Source organism: Choloepus didactylus, chromosome 12 (assembly GCF_015220235.1).
Source record: "Choloepus didactylus isolate mChoDid1 chromosome 12, mChoDid1.pri, whole genome shotgun sequence".
NCBI classification, from domain to species: domain Eukaryota; kingdom Metazoa; phylum Chordata; class Mammalia; order Pilosa; family Megalonychidae; genus Choloepus; species Choloepus didactylus.
In genome coordinates this window covers 35,563,710-35,584,035 of record NC_051318.1, presented here as the reverse complement: position 1 = coordinate 35,584,035, position 20,326 = coordinate 35,563,710, and the positions used below count along the sequence as shown (strand labels likewise).

General features: G+C 39.6%; 1 protein-coding gene across 5 annotated transcripts in view; it reads right to left on the bottom strand.

Annotated features, from left to right (window-relative positions):
• Positions 1-20,326, bottom strand: part of GGACT (gamma-glutamylamine cyclotransferase) — a 123,638-nt gene that overhangs the window by 2,745 nt on the left and 100,567 nt on the right. The window lies entirely within an intron of this gene.

Below are 20,326 nucleotides of genomic sequence, written 5' to 3'. Positions count from 1 at the left end.
TAGAACTTCATATAATTTTCACATTCATGAAATATTCATCTTTCGATTTTTTTTGCCAACCATTTCAAAATTTAAAAACCATTTAAAACCATTCCTAGCTAGCTAGCAAGGCACCATGCTAGATTTGGCCTATGGGTCATAGTTTGCCAACCCCTGCCTGGTCTAGAGAAAGGGGCAAATACTGGTGGCTTTAAAAACTTGCATGTATTTGTGGGAAACTTGGAGGTTGCCTTGTTTTTCTCCTTGGGGCCCAGGTGTCCTCACAATGTTGAGTTGGATCCTCTAAGCCACAGGACACATGTAGCACACCCATCACTGTGCCAGGAAGATGCCTCCTGCCTCCTGCTCCTCCTGGATGGACTTAAACTCCTCAGCAGAACTTTTTAATTCATACAGCTGACCTGGGTCTCACAGAGGCCCACTAAACACAGCCCATTGGAGCCACAGCTGAACTTGGGTATTTTCACAACTTTGCAGAAGAGGTACTTTTTCAAATCTAACCACATAAATTAACAATGTTCTTGATTAGGTCTAAACTAGTACATAAAATCCTTTACTCAGAAACACACAACTTACCATGCAGCAGCCCTAGCCTCAGTGTAGACCTGCCCTTCCTCACACCCTGGAGGTCGCTGCTGGGGCCCTACTCCACCCCAATAGTGGCAGTTCCAGGCCAGAGAAGTCTTGTCCAGACCCCAGCAGTGGCCTCCCCCAGACCCACTCTACCTAGGCACACGTCTGCTCCTGGCACCCAAGAACCCTACTGGCTCATTGGGCGGTGGGGCTCTGAGGTTCCTGGAAACCCAGCCACCCTTTATAGTTGTTTCTCTGGAAAAAGATGCTCATTTTAAGAACACAGATGTTGGTCAGATGAAGTCCTGCAAAACTGCCATTTTCCAGAGCAGTTTTCAATCTTTTTAAAAATTATTTGTTAAAAATAATACTTACTACAGAAAAATTAGAAATAAGGATAAGCAATAATATGTTTTTAATAATTACCTGTAATCCAGCCACAGTGATAATTCAGATCTTAGTACTGAATTTACATTCTGGTCCTGGCAGTATGACCCAGCAAAACTTTAATAATCACACCTATTGGTGTTTTCTTTTTCCAGGTCGCAGAGGGTAATAATGCTTCACTATGACTCACTGCAGTGACTCTGGCTCAGATGTGGAGGTAAATAATTGCTACTTACCTGTGTCTGGGCGACAGACTCTTACATAACTGACAAAAGTGATTTGTGTAAAAGTGACTCAAACTCAAATGGAAATAAATGTTCAAAAGGGGAGAGAGATGCAGTCTTCAAAGCCTTGCATTTCTCTGCCCTTTTTACCCAGTGCTGTTTAATAAAAGCCTTATGGCAGGCTTCAGACACACTCTGGACATGGGACTGCCTGTGCAGGTAAACAAAAGATGCATCTGTCCACCAGCAGCAGACAATGCTGACTGTGGGTGACACCCCTGGATGCCAGTACGTACCAAGAGAGCTCTGCCACCAATAGCTGCTTGGGCATTGGACAAGTCACACTTAACTTACATCTTCCATTTTCTTCTCAACAAAATAAGGTTCGGTCTGGGGGGAGTGCAGTGGGGGAATCAGCCTTGCCTCGCCTCTTCAGAGAAATATGGTAAGGATGGGCAGCCATGACAAACCTCCATGACTGCTAATAACTTCTTGCTCACCTAACTCCTCCTTTCTGCTGCCACTCAGTCTCTGTCACTCACCTGTGGAAAGTCAAGTGTTTCATAGGTTTTGGGCAGTTGCACTTGGAAAGGCTTGGCAATGGGAAAAACACCAGGCTGACTGGCGCTGAGTGTGAGGAGGAGACTGGGGGTCAGGGGTGGGAGGACATTTGATAGCATGGTACATCTTGAGCAGGGAAGAGACATGACCTGAGTTCCATTTACAATGACTCTGATCACAGTAGGGAGGGGGAGGCCAGGGCAGAGCTGGTGGGGGCTTGAGGATGGGGGCGGGGTGCCTCAGATATGAAAGTCAAGGTGTGAATTAAGGAGAACATGGGATAAGGTGGTGCAGGGGGATGAGGAAGATGCAAATGCTTTGGAGCTAAAGTGGACAGGCCTTGGCTGCCCAGAGAGTAGGTGGTTTGAAGCCCGTATGATGAGGAGAGTAGAGAGAGAGGTCAGTAGCAGGCATGGGGAACAGAGGAGAAGTGGGTTTAAGGTAAAAATGATAAATGAATTGACATGAGTAGAATTGGTGAGCTGTGAGAATCTTGAGAGAAAGAGAAGAGGTGTGAGGAGAGAACCTCAGGGCATGTGTGTAACAAGTGGCAGGGACAGAGGAGAGGCTGTCCAAGCAGCGGGTCATGAAGAAGCAGTGGCCAAGGGGCCCACAGGAAGGTGAGAACCAAGAAGCTGATGGTGGCTTTGGATTTGGCATGAACAGCCCCAGAGCCCAGCCATCTGGAAGGAGTGATGCCTGACTGCTCTCTCTGATGGCCCTGCATCCAGTCCTCTTGCAGGACTTGTCAACTTCAAATCGTAACTGGGCTTGACCATTTCTCACCCCCTTTACCACCACTGCTTGGCCCAAGGGTGATCGTAGCAGTGTTCTAACTGGGCTCCCTGCTTCTTTGCTCCCCTGCAGCCTATTTATAGGAGCCAGAGGAGCCTTGTCAGTCTGCTTAAAACTCTCCAACTTCCCATTTCAGGTCCCTGTCAACCCTTCCCGCCTCATCTTCCTGCAGCCACACCAACCGACCCTCCAGTCCTGGGACATGTGTATTCCTGCCTCGGAGCCTTCACAGCCACCATCTTCCCTCTGCCTGGTCTGCTCCTGCCTCCCTCCCTCAGTCCCTGTCACATCACCCTAAATCATTTTCTTGTCTTGTTCATAGGCAGAACATTGAGCTGGAAGAGAACTTGGAAATCATCCAGTCTAAACAGCTAAAGATGAGGAAGCAGAATCTCAGGTGAGTGATCATCTCAGTCCATACCACTGGGCAAAACCATGGTCAGAGCTGGAAACCAGCTCTCCTGATCCCTGATTCCTGCTTTATTCCCTCTCCACCTTCATTAAAATTTTTGAAATAACACATGTTCATAATTTTAAAAGTCAAGTACCTTTTCAAGAAAAATGAAAAAGAATAATTCCCTACGCCTTCTCACTTCCTGGAGTAACTTTTTAATCCTTTTAGATACTGCATTTGCTATTTACCTCATATTGTTAAGTTATTTATACTGCTACTTCTTGATATTTTAAATTTTGTCTTGTCTTCCTACCTCCAAAGTAGGAGAGCACAATGTTGGAAAGCACAGACTTTAGAACCAAATTGCCTGGGCTGAAATCCTGGTTCTATTGCTTATTAATGATGGGACTTTAGACAAGTTACTTAACTTCTCTGTGTCTCAGTGTCCTCAATAGTAAAATGAAGCAATAATAGTAACCTGTCTCAGAGGATCACTATGAAGACTGAATGAGACATGTACAATGATCTGGGCATACTTAGCAAGCCCTCACCAAATGTTAGCTATTCTAGAAGCCAAACACTCGGCCATCCTGCCCACTCACAAACACACTCTTCCACCACCTTCCTCCCAATATACTTAAATCACAATTTTTGGTTCAAGCCATATTCAATTCAGTATTAGAACTATGTAAATACTGCTCTCAGCTAAGGCACATAGTAGACTATGATTAAATTTTCTTTCTTGGACTTTTTATTTTTTCTGGAATTAAAAATTGCTTCAGTTCCCCAGCCCACCTCTTCTTTCCCCACTTTTGCTCAGGTTTCTATGACAGTAATTCAACCTCAAATTTTCTGAAAGAACTTCAAAAATCCTTTCACCATGATCATACACGTTAAGTCATTTGGTGGTTCTGTTTCTCCCCGGAGACATCTCTCCCAGAACTGTCTATCTTCTTGCTCTCATCTGGGTCTGCACTGTCACTGTCATCAGGCTCTCCCTGGCTGTCATCCAGGACTTCCCCTTGCCTCTCCCCTGTGTTGGTACCTCCATGCCTTGGATCCCATATTCCCTTTCTTGGAAACTCCCTCATTTTTTTGAAGCTTATTTTATCTCACTCTTGATTAGTAGTATGATTAGGTAGAGAATTCTAGAAATAATTTTCCTTCAGAAATTTAAAGGCAGTTCTTCATATTCTCTGATTTCTGAAGTTCTTGCTGAAAAGCCCAGGGTCATTGTGATTCATAATCCTTTACATATGACTTGAGTTCCTGTCTCTGGAAGCTCTTAAGGTCTTTTCTTTATTCCTTGGATTCTGAAATTATATGAGGTACCTTCATGTGGATTTTTTTCCCATTCATTAGCTGGGCCCAACTTGATCTGAAAAGTGATCTTCAATCACAGGGAATTTTCTTTCCTTTCCCTCCCTGTTCTCTTTCTCTTTCTGGAACTCCTAGTATTCAGGTATTGGATATCCTGGATTAATCCTCCAATTTTCTAATCTTTTCTTCTTTTCAGGTCTTTTTCTTTATATTCTCCTTTATCTTCCAGTTCTATTAATTTCTTTTATTTCTGTCATCATAGTTTTTTCCAAGACGTTTTTCTTTATCTCTAAGATTTTTTAGCATTCTTTCACAGACACAACATCATCTCATCTTTTGAAGATATTAATTATACTTGTGGCATTTTGTTTTGTTTTGTTTGAAGTTTTCTTCTTTCCCTGCATTGTCTCTGTTGCTTCTGAATTCCTTTCTGTTTTGATATTGTTGTTTCTTTAAGAAGTTTTCTTCAAATTGTTGGTAGTCCTTGATTGTCCTTTTATATTGGAAAATCAGGTGCTATTTAAGTGAGACCAAAGCTCTGTATGAGGAAAGAGCCTGCCAACTGGCAGGCCTCATGGTGGGAGTAGGTTTGGGGTTCCTCCAAATAACAGATTCACTCAGCCCCCATTTTCAGGATGCCACCTTACCCCCATCTTCGGTGGGTTTGTTGTTCTCAGTAGCAAACCTTTTTTTGCTAATCCTCTCTAGAAAGTAGCCAGCATGTCTCTGCTAGGGTTGAGGGAACAATATAGGGTCCCTCTGCTCCTTGTACAGACTTTCAACCTCTTCTCCTGTTTCTGGCCCCACCCTTGCCTTCATACACCTGTGTCCTGCGATGCTGAAGCTTTTCTGGCATTATGAGGTACCAGTTATCTAGCTTCTCCCTATACAGAAACTTACATTTCAGATTTCTCTAGGCTGCTAAGTCAGTTACCACTCATTTCTGCTTTCCACTTTTCAGAATTTTGTGGCCTCTCATCTCATCTTGTTCTTTTTGTCCTCGTGGTTCATCTATTGGCATTTATGGAAGAAGCAGGGATAAAGGGGCCTGTTCACTGTCTTCTCCTCAGGAAGCCTTCCATTGCACCACATTGCCCTTCAACAGGGCATATAGCTTCTTTGGCTTGCTAGAGGCTAGGTATTAGTTTCCTAGGATTGTCATAACAAACTGGGTGGCTTAAAACAAAAAGAATTTATTCTCTTCAGTTCTGTAGGCTAGATGTCTAAAATCAAGGTGTTGGCAGAGTCATTCTCCCTCAGAAACCTGTAAGGGAGAATCCTTCCTTGTCTCTTCCAGCCTTTGGCGTTTGCTGGCAATCCTTGGCATTCTGTGGCTTGTAGATGGCATCACGCTAAAGTCTGTCTCTGTCACTATATGGCCTTCTCCTTGTGTGTTTGTGCCTCTGTGCCTGAATCCAGTATGACCTCATTTTATCTTGAACACATCTGCAAAGACCCAATTTCTAAATAAGATCACATTTACAGGTACTGGGGGTTAGAACGTCAATGTATCTTTTTTGGGGACACAATTCAACCTATAACTGTGATGTATTGGGAGAGTAGCTGTATGCTTAGAAGGGGGTGAAAAGATTTTATTAGGATATAGTTGGCTTGAGTGTGTTTTAGATCACCACGAAAAAGCCAGTGAGGTAGCAGCTGTGAGCACCAGAGAGCGAACTGGTTGGTGATGACCAAAGGAGCCAGGCAGGGGAACAGAGAGGAGTGTGCATGCAGAAGGGGCACTTGCTGCTTCTTGTGCCAAGGTATGAGTGAAAGGGAAAGACTAGGCAGAACTTCCAGAACGGAAGTCCACCTTGGCACTCAGTGTGCAGTGCTTACGTAGCAGGAGGCACTGTGCTAGCACTGAGAGTCCAAGATGGAGACATTTCCCTGCCTCTGCTGTGACGCTAAAGGGGGAGGGGAGACAGAGACAGACAAGAAAACAGAGCAAGGACGGAGCAGGAGAGGGTGAGCACAGGAGCATGTTGAAAGGGACCACATCTCAGAAGGGAGAGCCGGACAGAGAAATGCTGGTCTACATGGCCTTCCTGTTCAGGATGGGGAAGGGTGCCACCAGAGTTGAGTGAGCACTTGCAATAGGGAAAGAGATTTAGAATCAGGTTTCTTATTCAAAAAAGTGTGGACCTTGGTTTAAGAGCTGTAAAAAGCTAGTACATGGCAGTACTCAGCAAATAATGGTCATTATTTTTATTATTCCAGGGATTCAGCCAGAAAGGAACAATAGAAATATTTTACCCAAGAATCAAAGAGCAGGCCTAGTGAGAGAGGTAGCAGGACAAGAAGTTGTGGTCAGAGAAGGGCTTTAGAGAATGCCATTTCTGAGGAGGGCGATTCCCAGTGAAGACCAGATTCAAGTATGGCTGTGCTTATAAGCACTTTCTAATTCTCCGTGGGCCTTGCACACAGCATTGCTGAGCAGCACCTCTTTGTACTGGGCCCAGTGTCCAGTATTTATTATATGTCAACTCATAATGTTAATTTATTTTTGTTAGTGAAGTTGTAGGTTTACAGTAAAATCATGCAGAAAATAGAGTTCCCATGTACTCCCACCCCCACTCACACAGTTTTCTCTATTATTAACACTTTGCATTAGTGTGGTACTTTTGTTACAACTGATGAAACAATATTATTATAATTGTACTGTTAACTATAGTCCATAGTTTACATTAGGGTTCACTGTGTTGGACAAGCTTATGGTTTTTTGTTTTTTTTCTAATAACATAGGTATTACCCCAAATTTCCTCTTTTAATTGCATTCAGATATATAATTCAGCACCATTAATTAAATTCACAATGTTGTGCTTCCCTAATCACTATCCATTACCAAAATCTTTTCCTTACACCAAACAGAAATTCTATCCAATTGAGCATTAACTCCCCCACTTCCAAGCCCTGGTAATATATATCCTAGTTTCAGACTCTACAGATTTGCTTATGCCATATCAGTGAGATCATACAATTTTTTTCATTTTGCATCTCACTTATTTCACTCAACATGAGGTCTTTAAGGTTCATCCATGTTGTAGCATGTATCAGAATTTCATTCCTTTTTATGACCAAATAATATTCCATCACATATATACATGCCACGTTTTGTTTATCCATTTATCTGTTGATGGACACTCTTGGGTTACTTCAACCTTTTGGCAATTGTGAAAAATGTTGCTATGAACATTGGTGTGCAAATACCTGAGTCCCTGCTTTCAATTCTTTTGGGTATATACCTAGAAGTGGATTGCTGGGTCACAGTGTATAGAAACACTACTGATTTTTGCATGTTTCTCTTATACCCCACCAGTTTCCTGAACTCGTTTATTTGCTCTAGTAGCTTTGTTGTAAATTTTTCAAGACTTTCTTATATATAGGATCATGCCATCTGCAAATAGGGAAAGTTTTACTTCTTCCTATCCAATTTAGATGTCTTTTATTTCTCAGTGTTGAATAACAGTGGTGGCAGTGGGCATCCTTGCCTTTTTCCTGATTTTAGTTGGAAAGCTTTCAGTCTTTCACCATAAAGTATGATATTAGCATTGGGATTTTCATATATGCTCTTTATCATGTTGAGGAAGTTTCTTTCTACTCCTTGTTTTATTCTAAGTGTTTTTATCAAGAAAGATGCTGGATTTTGTCAAATGACTTTTCTGTGTCAATTGAGATGATCATGTGTTTTTCCCCCTTTGTTCTTTTATTGTTGCTGGCTCAGTGTTTTTTTTTTTTTAAACCTAATTTTATTGAGATAGATATATTCACACACCATATAGTCCATTCAAAGTATACAATTAGTGGTTCACAGTATCATCACATATTTGTTTATTCAACACCATGATCATTTTTAGAACATTGGCATTACTTCAGGAAAAGAAATAATAATTAAAAAAAAAGACCCCAAGCATTCCATATCCCTTACCCCGCCTTTTATTGATCACTAGTATTGCACTCTACCCAATTTTAAGACTTAAAATAGAGATAGGTTAACTAAGACAGTGTAGTATTGTCAGAGATAGATATATAGATCAGTGGAACAGGGCAACACATCCAGAAGTAGATCCATCCAAACATGGGCAGCTTTTTTATTTTTTTTACTATATAGTTATACAATCATTACCAAAGATCAAGGCTATTGGATTATAGTTCAATAACTTCAGGTATTTCCTTCTGGCTATTCTAAAACACTAGACACTAAAAAGAAATATCTGTATAATGAGTCAGTGTTGTGGTTTGCTAGTGCTGCCATTTTGCAAAACACCAGAAATGGATTGGCTTTTATAAAGGGGGTTTATTTGGTTACAAAGTTACAGTCTGAAGGTCATGCAAATGTCCAGATGAAGGCATCAACACAAGTGTACCTTCAGCAAAGGAAGGCCAGTGGCATCTGGAAAACTGCTGTTAGCTGGGAAGGCATTGGCTGGCGTCTGCTGATCCCAGGTTGTGTTCCAGCTCCATTCTCAGCTCCTATGCATTCTTTGAAGTGTCTCTCTTGGCTACAGCACCTCCTTCTGTCTGTGGACTTTTTTATAGGACTCCAGTGATTCAATTACCTCAATGGGTGGGGTAACACCTCCATGGAAATTATCCAAAGGTATTGCCCATAGCTGAATGAGTCACATCTCCATTCCAATTAAAAGGTCATACCCTAATCAAAAAGATTAATCAATCTGCCCCCACAAGATGGCATCAAAACAACATGGTTTTTTTCTGGGGGACATAATATATAACAAACCAGCACAGTCAGTATTCACAGTCATTTGTTATCCAAATTTCTTAGTTACACCTCCTCCCTCTCATTTGATCTTTCTCTCAATCTTCAGGGATACCTGAGCAATGACCATTTTAGCTTCTTCCTGCTGGAAAGGGGTGTTGACATTATGGGGTAGAGGCATGAAAGTGGCTGATGTTCTTCGAGAGACTGGTACCTCTGGGTTTCAAAGCATGGGATCAATCTGTAGGCCTTAAATTTCTGAAAAAATAAACTTACTAAAAAAACTTTTATAGAGGCTTAAAAGAGCCCAGGGTATTCCCTAGGGTTTTCAGGAAAATTGTTTGTTTGGGGCTTGGCATACTGTGGTAGTTTGCAGTATCTCGCTAAAGCTTACATAAGTGAAACCTCCAGAATGACCGCTTGACTCTATTTGAAATCTCTTAGCCACTGAAACTTTATTTTCTTTTCCCCCTTTTGGTCCAGAAGGCATTTTCAATCCCACAGTGCCAGGGCCAGGTTCCCCATTGGAGTCATGTCACACACAGCGGGGAGTGTAGTGAGTTTATCTGCAGAGTTGGCTTAAGAGAGAGAGGCACATCTGAGCAACAAAAGAGGCTCTCTGGGGGTGACTCTTAGGCATAATTACATGCAGGCCTGGCTTTGTCATTGCAGAAGTAAGTTTCATAAAGGAAGGCCTCGAGATCAAGGGCTTGGCTTAATCAGTTGTGAGTCTGTAATGCCTGAGAGAATATGAGGATTCCCCAGGTGGTAAAGTTTAATAGTTTCACATTTTTTCCCAGTCCCTTAAGTAGACTTTGCATATACTTTGTTTTCTACCCAAAATACTCTGGTATGGACACAGGTATCACATTAACCTGTCCAGAATAATAGGGTCTCATTCCCTATTCTAGGATTTGTGTATTTGGGTTGTTTAAATAACTGATCAGACAGGTTAAATTAGATTGTGTGCTACAGAATATTTAAATTTTGGTCCAAATAAACCTCTCTTCCTTTGGTCTCACACAGAAGTTGAAGTTTTAAAATACAGACAGTATCATCCTTCACCCTGTATTCTCATTTACCTTAGTCCTAACCAGGTCCATTTCATTCATATCTCTAATTGGAGTCTGGTCTCTTATTCAGCTTCTTTAACAGTTCATGTATGGAGTAATGCTGACCTTCAGAGCTGCAGAATTCTAACTTTTGAGTCTCAAGTGTTACAGATACCCAATAAAATACCAGGGTGTATAACTGGGGAACTACCTGGTTATACACCAAGAGCATAGCATCTCAGAATTTAGAAATGACAGTTGAAACTCAGGAATTGATGTGACTGCTGTAAGAGCTTACAATCTAGGCCTTTACAGTGAGCCTTATTTGAACATTCTGTAGTCCTTAATCATTGATTGCCCATTCTGTGCCCACTTTCTCTCCCCTGATAACCTGTAAACTCAAATTCAATTCTCAGAGTTTGCACATTATAGTTGGTTTATATTAGTGAGACCATATGTTATTTATCCTTTTGTTTCTGGCTTATTTCACTCCACATAATGTCCTCAAGGTTCATTCACCTAGTTGCATGCCACATGATTTCATTCCTTTCTGCTGCCACTCAGTATTCCATTGTATGCATACATCACAATTCACCCTTCTGTTGATCAGTCAATGTACTTTTAGGCCACCTCCATCCATTGCAAATCTTGAATAATGCTGCCATAAATCCCTGTTCATTCTACTAGTGTGGTATATTAAATTGATTTTTTAAGTTCAATCACCTTTGCCACTTGGGATATATCCTACTTGATAACTGTATACAATTCTTTAAATGTACTGTTGGATTTGGTTTGCTTGTATTTTGTTGAGGATTTTTTGTATTTATACTCTCAAGGGATATTGGTCTGTAATTTTCTTTTCTTGTGGTGATGCTGGCCTCATAGAATGCCTAAGGTAGTGCTCCCTCCTTTTTAATTTTCTTGGAAGAGTTTGAGCAGGGTTGATTTTAATACTGCTTGGAATGACTGATAGAATTCACCAGTGAAGCCATCTGGTCCTGGGCTTTTCTTTCAATCTCTGTAGTTATAATTGTTATGCTGAGATCTTCTATTTCTTCTAGAGTTAGTGTAGGTTGTGTGTTTCTAGGAACTTGTCCATTTCATCTAGGTTATCTGATTTGTTGATGTACAGATGTTCATAACATCCTCTTAAAATCTTTTTTATTTTTGTGGGATCGGTAGTAATGTCCCCCCTTTAATTTCTGATTGTAATTCTTTTTTTTTTTTTCGGTCAGTCTAGCTAAAGGTTTGACAATTTTATTGATCTCTTGAAAGAACCAACTTTTGGTTTTGTTGATTCTCTCCATTAAAAAAAATTATCTATTTCATTTATTTCTGCTCTAATCTTTAGTTTTCTCTGCTTTTTCTAGATCCTCCAGTTGTGAAGTTGGTTCTCTGACTTAAGATCATTCTTTTTTAATGTAAGCATTTAGAGCTATACATTTCCCTCTTGGCACTGCCTTTGCTGCATCCCACAAATTCCCTCTTTGACTCATTGTTTTTTTTTTAAAGAATGTTGTTTAATTTCCACACATTTGTGGATTTTCCAGTTCTCCGTTATTGATTTCTAGCTTCATGTCATTGTGGTTGGCGGAAAAGAAGCATTGTATGATTTCAGTATTTTTTAATTTATTGAGACTTGTTTTATGACCTAATGTATAGTCTATTCTGGAGACTCATCCATGTGTACTAGAGAAGAATGTGTATTCTGCTGCTGTTGGGTGGAGTATTTGATACATGTCTTTTAGGTCTAGTTGGTTTATAGTATCATTCAGTTCTTCTGTTTCCCATTGATCTTCTGTCTAGATGTTCTACCCATTATTGAAAGTGGTGTATTGAAGTCTCCCATTATTAATGTAGAACTCTGTTTCTCCCTTCATATGTGTCATATGTTTGCTTCATATATTTTGGGGTTTTGCCCTTAAGTGCACATAAGATTGTATGTCTTGTTGAATGGACCTATTTATCAGTATATCGTGACCTTCTTGTCCCTCATAACTGTTTTCACTTAAAGTCTTGTTTTACCTGATATTCATATAGCCACCCCACTCTCTTTTGGTGATTATTTGCATGGTCTATTTTTTCCCACCCTTTCACTTTCAACCTATGTGTGTCTTTGAATTTAAGGTGAGTTGCCTGTAAACAGCATATAGTTGGGTCATGCTTTTTAATCCATTGACATTTAAAGTAACTACTGATAATGCAGGACTGTCTTCTGCCACTGCCATTTTGCTATTTGGTCTTTGTAAGCTGTATCTTTTTTGGTCCCTCAATTCTTCTATTAATTCTTACTTTCATATTTGATTTTTTGTAGTGTAACCTTTTGAGTTCCTTCTGATTTCTTTCCTTTTTTAGTTTCCTAGGCTGCTGAAGCAAATACCATGAAATCGGTCAGGTTAAACAATAAGAATTTACTGGTTTGCAGTTTTGAGACTGGGAAAATGTCCAAATCAAGGCATTATCAAGGCAACGCTCCCTCCCTGAAGACTGGTGTTCTGGGGCTGGCTGCCGGTTATCCTCTGCTCCTCTGTCGCATGGCAAGGCACATGATGGCCTCTCCAGATCTTGCCCTTCTCTTCTCAGTTCCATCGATGTCCAGCCTCTTGCTTCCATGGGTTTTCTTTTTCATATCTGAATTCATTCCATTTATAAAGGACTCCATTAATAGGATTATAATCCGTTATGAGTACGCTGGGCCACACACACCATAACCAAAGTAAGCTCACCAAAAGGTCCTAGTTATAATGGCATACAGACTGCAACTTTAATAGCATACACATACCCTGTTCCTATACCCCTTTGCCCCGCATCTTTTGTTGTACTTATTACAAATTATATTTTTATACATTGTATGTCCAAAACCATAGTTTATCATTACTTTTTATGCATTTGCCTTCTAGGACCTGTAAGAAGTAGAAAATGGAGTTACATATCAAAAAAGATAATAAAATAGAATGGCATTTGTAATTAGCCTTAATGGTTTCCTTTTACTGGATGTTTTTATTTCTTTATGCTACTTTGGTCCACTATCTAATGTCCTCTCCTTTCTGTCTGAAGGACTCCCTTTAGCGTTGCTTGTAGGGAAGGTCTAGTGGTAACCTCTCTCAGCTTTTGTTTATCTGGGAATGTCTTAATCTCTCCATCATTTTTGAAAGACAGTATCACTGAATATAAAATTCTTGGTTGGCAATAGTTTTCTTTCAGCAGTTTATGCATTTTGTCCCATTGCCATCTTACCTCCATAGTTTCTGATGAGAAATCAGCATTTAAACTTACTGAAATTTCCTTGTATATAACACATTGTTTTTCTCTTGCATCCTTCAGAACACTCTTCTGTCTTTAGCATTTGGGCATAGTTTTCTTTGAGTTTATCCTCTTTGGAACTTGTTGAACTTCTTAAATTTTGGAAGTTTTTTTGCCATTTTTTTTAATATTCCCTTTTCCCTTTTCTCTCTTTCTTCTCCTTCTGGGACTTCCATAATGTGTATATTGGTATGCTTGATGGTATCCCACAGATGTTTAGGATCTTTTTGCTTTCTGCTCCTTAGCCTGAATTATTTCCATTATCTTGTCTTTTAGTTCACTGATACTTTCTTCTGTCAGCTCCAACATACTGTTGAAACCCTCTAGTGAATTTTTCATTTCAGTTACTGTGGTCTTAAACTGCAGTATTTCAGTTTGGTTTCTTTGTAAAATTTCTCTCTTTAAAGTGATTTTCATATTGTTCATTCATCATTTTCCTATATCTGTTCATTCTTTCTCCGTATTTTCCTTTATCTCCTTGGGCATAATGAGGATCACATTTTGAAAGTCTTTCCCAGAATGTCCTAAGTTTTGTCTTCTTTGTTGATGGTTTCTGAATTTTTATCTTGTTCTTTTGAATGGGCCATCATTTCCTGTTTCTTTGTCTTGTAATCTTTTGTTGTACACTGTACATTTTAATAGTTTTAAGTATTAACTCAAGGATTTAGGCCTTGAACTATCTGTTCCTTAAGTTTGTACCCAGTTAGTGATATGACAGTGATTACCTTGAGTACCAGGAGCTAATAAAGACAAAGCAACCTATGCAACAGAACAACAACAACAAAAAAAAAAAAAAACAGAGAATAAAAACAGCAACAAAAACAAAACACCTTCATAGTCATTGCAAATTGGCTTTGTGTTGGCTAGTGCTGTTCTTCAGACATTAGCTCTAGGTTTATGTGAAGTGTAGTGTCTCTTCATCTTTATCAAGCCTGGGCCTTGTCCAGGGTGTGTGTTTGCTCATGGCCTTAGGAATTCCCCCATTTACAGTAAATTGAATGCCCTCTCTACTCCCTATGAAATAGACTTTCTCTGCCCTGCGCACAGAGTTGGTGAAGGGCAGCACCAGGAACCGAATCTAGGTCTGCTGGTCTCTGAAGGGTTCTAGGCTTCTGCTTTTCAGACTGTCTGACCCCATTGCCGTGGGAGAGGTAACCCTGTAAAGTACCAGCCTAGAAATCAGGCTCTGTAATGGCAGTGACAGTTTGGAAATAGCCCTCCCCCTCTATACTCTAGTTTCTTGCCTGTCATGTTCACCTAGCCAGAAGGGTTGCTGAGAGGGCCACAGCCACCAGACCATGTGAAAAGTCTATTATGGTGACCAGATACCTCTCAGAATTGCAGCCAGGGCTTTTAGAAGCACTGGGATTCCCAGAATGGAGCTGTGACTCATTCATGCACAGAGAGCATCAGGACCCTCTGATGGACCATTCCCCTGGGCCTGGAAGGCACTGCCACTTCAGGAGGCAGAAGACTCACATGGTTCCCCAAACTTCTACCACAGTTAATTCCTTCCATGCCAGTTAGTTATGGCCAGAGTCTTGGATGAAATGTGAGAGCTGAGTTTAATAAATAATGGACAGAAAAAGCTGTAGGTGAGACATTTGCTTACCACAGAGAGAGCTGGTGATGCCCGAAGGGCCATTAAGGCTTTTCCAGAGGAGAAACAAAATGCCTTTGAGTGGCTCAGTCTCATTATGTGTTTATGGATTGGAAGACAAAGTATCATTACGATGTCAATCCTACCCAAAGCAATTTATAGATTCAATACAATCCCAATCAAAATTACAACAACCTTCTTTGCAGAAATGAAAAAGGCAATCATCAAATTCATATGGAAGGGTAAGGGGGCCTGAATAGCTAAAGCCATCTTAAAAAAGAAGTTGGAGGATTGTCACTTCCCAATCTTAAAACTTCTTACAAAGCCACGTCAATCAAAACAGCATGGTACTGGCACAAGGACAGACCAATGGAATAGAAATGAGAGCTCAGAAATCAACCCTCACATTTAGGGCCAGGTGACTTTAGTCTCTTTAACAAATGGTGCTGGGAAAATTGGATTTCCTTTTGCAAATTAAAGGAGGGCTCCTCACACCATGTACAAAAAATCAACTCAAAATGGATCAAATACCTAAATATAAAAGCCAAAACTATCAAACTTCTAGAAGAAAACGTAAGAAAGCATGTTCAGGACTTTGTATTAGGCAATGGTTTACTTAGCCTTTGGACCCAAAAGCACAAGCAACAAAAGAAAAGATAAATGGGGCCTCATCAAAATTAAAAACTTAAAAACATTAATTATTGTGAACTATAACATATGCAGAGGAGTGATAAATTTCAAAATACAATTTAACAAGTAATTATAGAGCAAATTTCAAAGTGTGGTATGGGTTACAGTTCCACAATTTCAGGTATTTCCTTCTAGCTGTTCTAATATATTAGAGACTAAAAAGAAATATCTATATAATGATTCAGTAGTTCTAATCATTTTTTAAATCATGTCTTCTCTGTTACAATTCTTCTCTCTCGTTTTATCATTCTGTCCATTTTCAAGGATATGTGGGCAATGACCATTCTAACTGGTGTATGTTCTTGGAGAGACTGATACCTCTGGATTCAGGGCTTATCTGGCATAGGAACAATCGGGAGGTTTTAAATTTCTGTTAAACTTAATGAGTGAAATGTTTACAGAGTCTCATCTAGAACCCTGGGTATTCTTTAGGGTTTTCAGGAATACTGTTGGTTGGGACTTGGCATACTGTAGCAATTTGCAATATCTAGCTGAAGCTTGCAGAAGAATAATCTCCAAATTAGCCTTGTAACTCTGTTTGAAATTTCTTAGCCACTGGAACTTTATTTTGTTACATTTCTTTCCCCCCTTTTGGTCAAGAGGGCGTTTTCAATCCCATGATGCCAGGGCCAGGCTCATCCCTGGGAGTCAAGTCCCTTGTTGCCAGGGTGACTTACACTCCTGGAAGTCATGTCCCACATAGGGGGGAGGGTAGTTAGTTTATTTGCAGAGTTTGGCAGATATATAGAGAGGCCACGTCTGTGTAACAAAAGAGGTTCTCTAGAAGTGACTCTTAGGCATAATTATAGATAGGTGTACCCTTCCCATTACAGAAATATGTTTCATAAGACCAAGTCTCAAGATTGAGGGCTTGGCTTATTAAACTGGGAGACCCTAATGCTTGAGAGAGTATCAGGAATTTCCCTGGTGGGGAAGTTTAGTAGTTCCATATTTTTTCTCCCATCCCTAAAGGGACCTTGCAAATACTTTACTATCTGCCCAACATACTCTGGAATGTATCAGGGTATTACATTAAGCTATACAGAATTACAAGATCTCATTCCTTATTCTAGGCTCTATGTTTTTAGGTTGTTTAAATGAACTGGCCAGACAGGTTGTGTGCCACAGAAAATTTAAATTTTGCACAAAATAAACATCTCTTCCTTTGGTTTCACAAAGATGAAGTTTAAAAATGCAGACTATCATCCTTTACCATGTATTCTGATTTCCTTTGCCCCAACCAAATCAGCTTTGTGCATATCTCTAATTGACATCTGATCTCTTTTTTGGCTTCTTTAACAGTTGCCATGTGGAGTAATGCTGACTTTCAGAGCTGCAGACCTCTAACTGAGTCTTAGGTATCATACAGGTACCCAAAGTTCCAGGGAAATACTACATTGTACACATAAAGCACAGCATCTCAGCATTCAGAAATAACATTTGAAACTCAGGAATAAATGTGACCACTCTAAGAGCTTAAAATCTAGGCCCTAATTTTCTTATAAATATTTTCTAAATGAGACCATACAACATTTGTCCTTTTGTTCACCTCATTGCATGCCTCATGAATTCATTCCTTTCTGTGGCTGCACAATATTCCATCATATACATATGATGGCTTGCCCTTCCACCACCTCCACCCACTGGCTATTGTGGATAATACCTTAAACATCAGTGTGCAAATGTCTATTCAAGTCCCTACTTTCAGTTCTTCTGAGTATATTCCTAGTAACAGGATTGCCTACTCATCTGGTGACCCTATATTTAGCCTCCTGTGGATCTGCTACATTACCCTCTGGAGGGGCTACACCATTCTGCTACCCTACCAACACTGAATCGGTATACTCCTTCTTCTTGTTTTCTCTAGCAACTTCTGCTTATTTATTTACTGATTTTTGAATCTGCAGATTTTGTTGAGATATATTTACATAGCATATATTCTACCCAAAATAATCAGTGTCACAGTATCCTCACTTAGTTCTACAATCATCATCACTCTGAAGTTTAGACAATTTTCATTGCTCCAAACAGAAAAATAACAGACACACCCACACCAAAGAAAAAACCCAAACACCCCATAACTCACAACCTCCCAATTATTTACCCCTAGTATTGATGTGACATTAGGGAGGTATTCCTGTTAAATAAAGTCCATAGCATGTAATAGGTAGTTTTTCACATTTACTACTCTATGAACCCTTTGTACAAGTATCATACCTTTGAAGTAGTTCTTGCAAGAGCTTATTTATATTTGTAGTGTCAATCAGTGAGATACATGACTTTAAACAACCCCTTTCGATCATATTCACCTTCAGGACAGCACTGTTACTTATGATCCCACCAACCAACTACCATCACCTCTATCTACTCCCATTTAATAACATTCAACCTCGTTAACAAGTCTGTACCTATTAGGTAACCTCTGCCCCTTCTCTAGTTTCTGTCAGATCCCCTATATTCTACATTTTAAGACTCTAAGTTTACATTTTTTACAGGGTTCATATTAGTGAAATCATACAGTAACATAATATTCCATCATATGTGTATATCACATTTTGTTTATCCACTTTGTCTGTTGGACACTTGGATTGTTTCCATCTTTAGGCAACTGTTCATGTCACTGCTTTTGTATCTTCTGAGTATATACCAAGTAGTGGAATTGCCGGGTTGTAGGGCAACTTGATATTTAGTTTTCTGAAGAATTGCCAAATTGTCTTCCACAGCGGTTGTACCATTATACATTCCCACCTGCGGCGAATGAGTGTTCCAATTTTTCTACATCCTCTCCAACAATTTGTAGTTTCCTATTTCTTTAATGGTTGCCATTCTTACAGGTATGAGATGATATCTCATTGTGGTTTTGATTTCCTTTTCCCTAATAGCTAGTGAAGATGACCATCTTTTAATGTGCTTTTTAGCCATTTGTATTTCCTCTTCGGAAACATGACTGTTCATATCTTTTGCCCATTTTATAATTGGGTTGTTCATTCTTTTGTTGTTGAGTTTAGGATTTCTTTATATATATTGGGTATCAAACCCTTATCAGATACATGGTTTCCAAATATTTTCTCCCATTGAGTTGGCTGCCTCTAAACCTCTTTGACAAAATCCTTTGAGGCACAGCAGCATTTGATTTTGAGGAATTCCCATTTATTTTTTCTTTCATTGTTTGTGCTTTGGGTATAAGGTCTAAGAAGCTACCTCCTATTGCTAGGTCTTGAAGATGTTTTCCTATATTTTCTTCTAGGAGTTTTATGTACTGGCTCTTATATTTAGGTCTTTGATCTACTTTGAGTTAATTTTTGTATAGGGTGTAAGGTAGGGGTCCTCTTTTAGTCTTTTGGATATTGATACCCAGTTCTCCCAGCCCCATTTGTTGAACACCGTATTCCGTCCCAGTTCAGTGGATTTAAGGGCCTTTTCAAAAATCAGTTGACCAAATTAAACCAACTATAGGCCTTTTTCTTGGTATGGTTTTCTAATATTAAGGCTTTGGAACATTATAAATTTGAGTACATTTATTGTACATATTTGATATTATAAATTGTGTGTGTGGGGAGAGGTGTTTTAAGGTATAGGCTTTTCTTTGTACTGCATTTACAGTTATTTTGCTCTAATAATTTTTAGACATGTAAAATAATCTGCTTTATTACTCTTGCTTAGTCTGAAACATTTTTATTCAATAAAGCTTTTAATTTACATTTGAAAAATATTCAATAAAGCTTTTAATTTACATTTGAAAAAAAAATCAGTTGACCATAGATCTGGGGGTCTACTTCCAAACTCTCGATTTGATTCCATTGATCAATGTGTCTATCTTGGTGCCAGTGCCATGCTGTTTTGATCACTGTGGCTTTATAATAAGCTTTAAAATCAGGAAGTGTAGGTCTTCCCACTTCGTTCTTTTTTAGGATTTTTTGGCAAGTTGAGGCCCTTTTCCCTTCCAAATAAATTTGATACCCAGCTTTTCCAAGTCTGCAAGTAGGTTGTTGGGATTTTGATTATTGCATTGAATCTCTAGATCAATTTGGGTAGGATTGATATCTTAATGACATTTAACCTTCCTATTCATGAACATGGAATATCTTTCTACCTATTTAGGTCTTCTTTGGTTTCTATTAGCAAAGTTTTGTAGTTTTATGTGTCGAGGTGCTTTATATCCTTGGTTAAGTTTATTCCTAGATACCTGATTCTTTTAGTTGCTACTGTGAATGGAATTTTTTTCTTAATTGCCTCCTCAGGTCATTACTAGTATAGAAACATCACTGATTTTTGTACATTAATCTTGTATCCCACCACTTTGCTGAATTTATTAGCTCAGGTAGTGTTCTAGTTTGCTAATGCTGTGGAATGCAAAACACCAGAGATGGATTGGCTTTTATAAAAAGGGGGTTTATTTGGCTACACAGTTACAGTCTTAAGGCCATAAAATGTCCAAGGTAACAAATCAGTAATCGGGTACCTTCACTGGAGGATGGCCAATGGCTTCCGGAAAACTTCTGTTAGCTGGGAAGACACATGGTTGGCATCTGCTCCAAAGTTCTGGTTTCAAAATGGCTTTCTCCCAGGACATTCCTCTCTAGCAAGCTTGCTCCTCTTCAAAACGTCACTCACAGCTGCACTGAGTTCCTTCTCTTTAAGTCAGCTCATTTATATGGCTCCACTGATCAAGGCCAACCCTGAATGGGTGGGGCCATGCCTCCATGG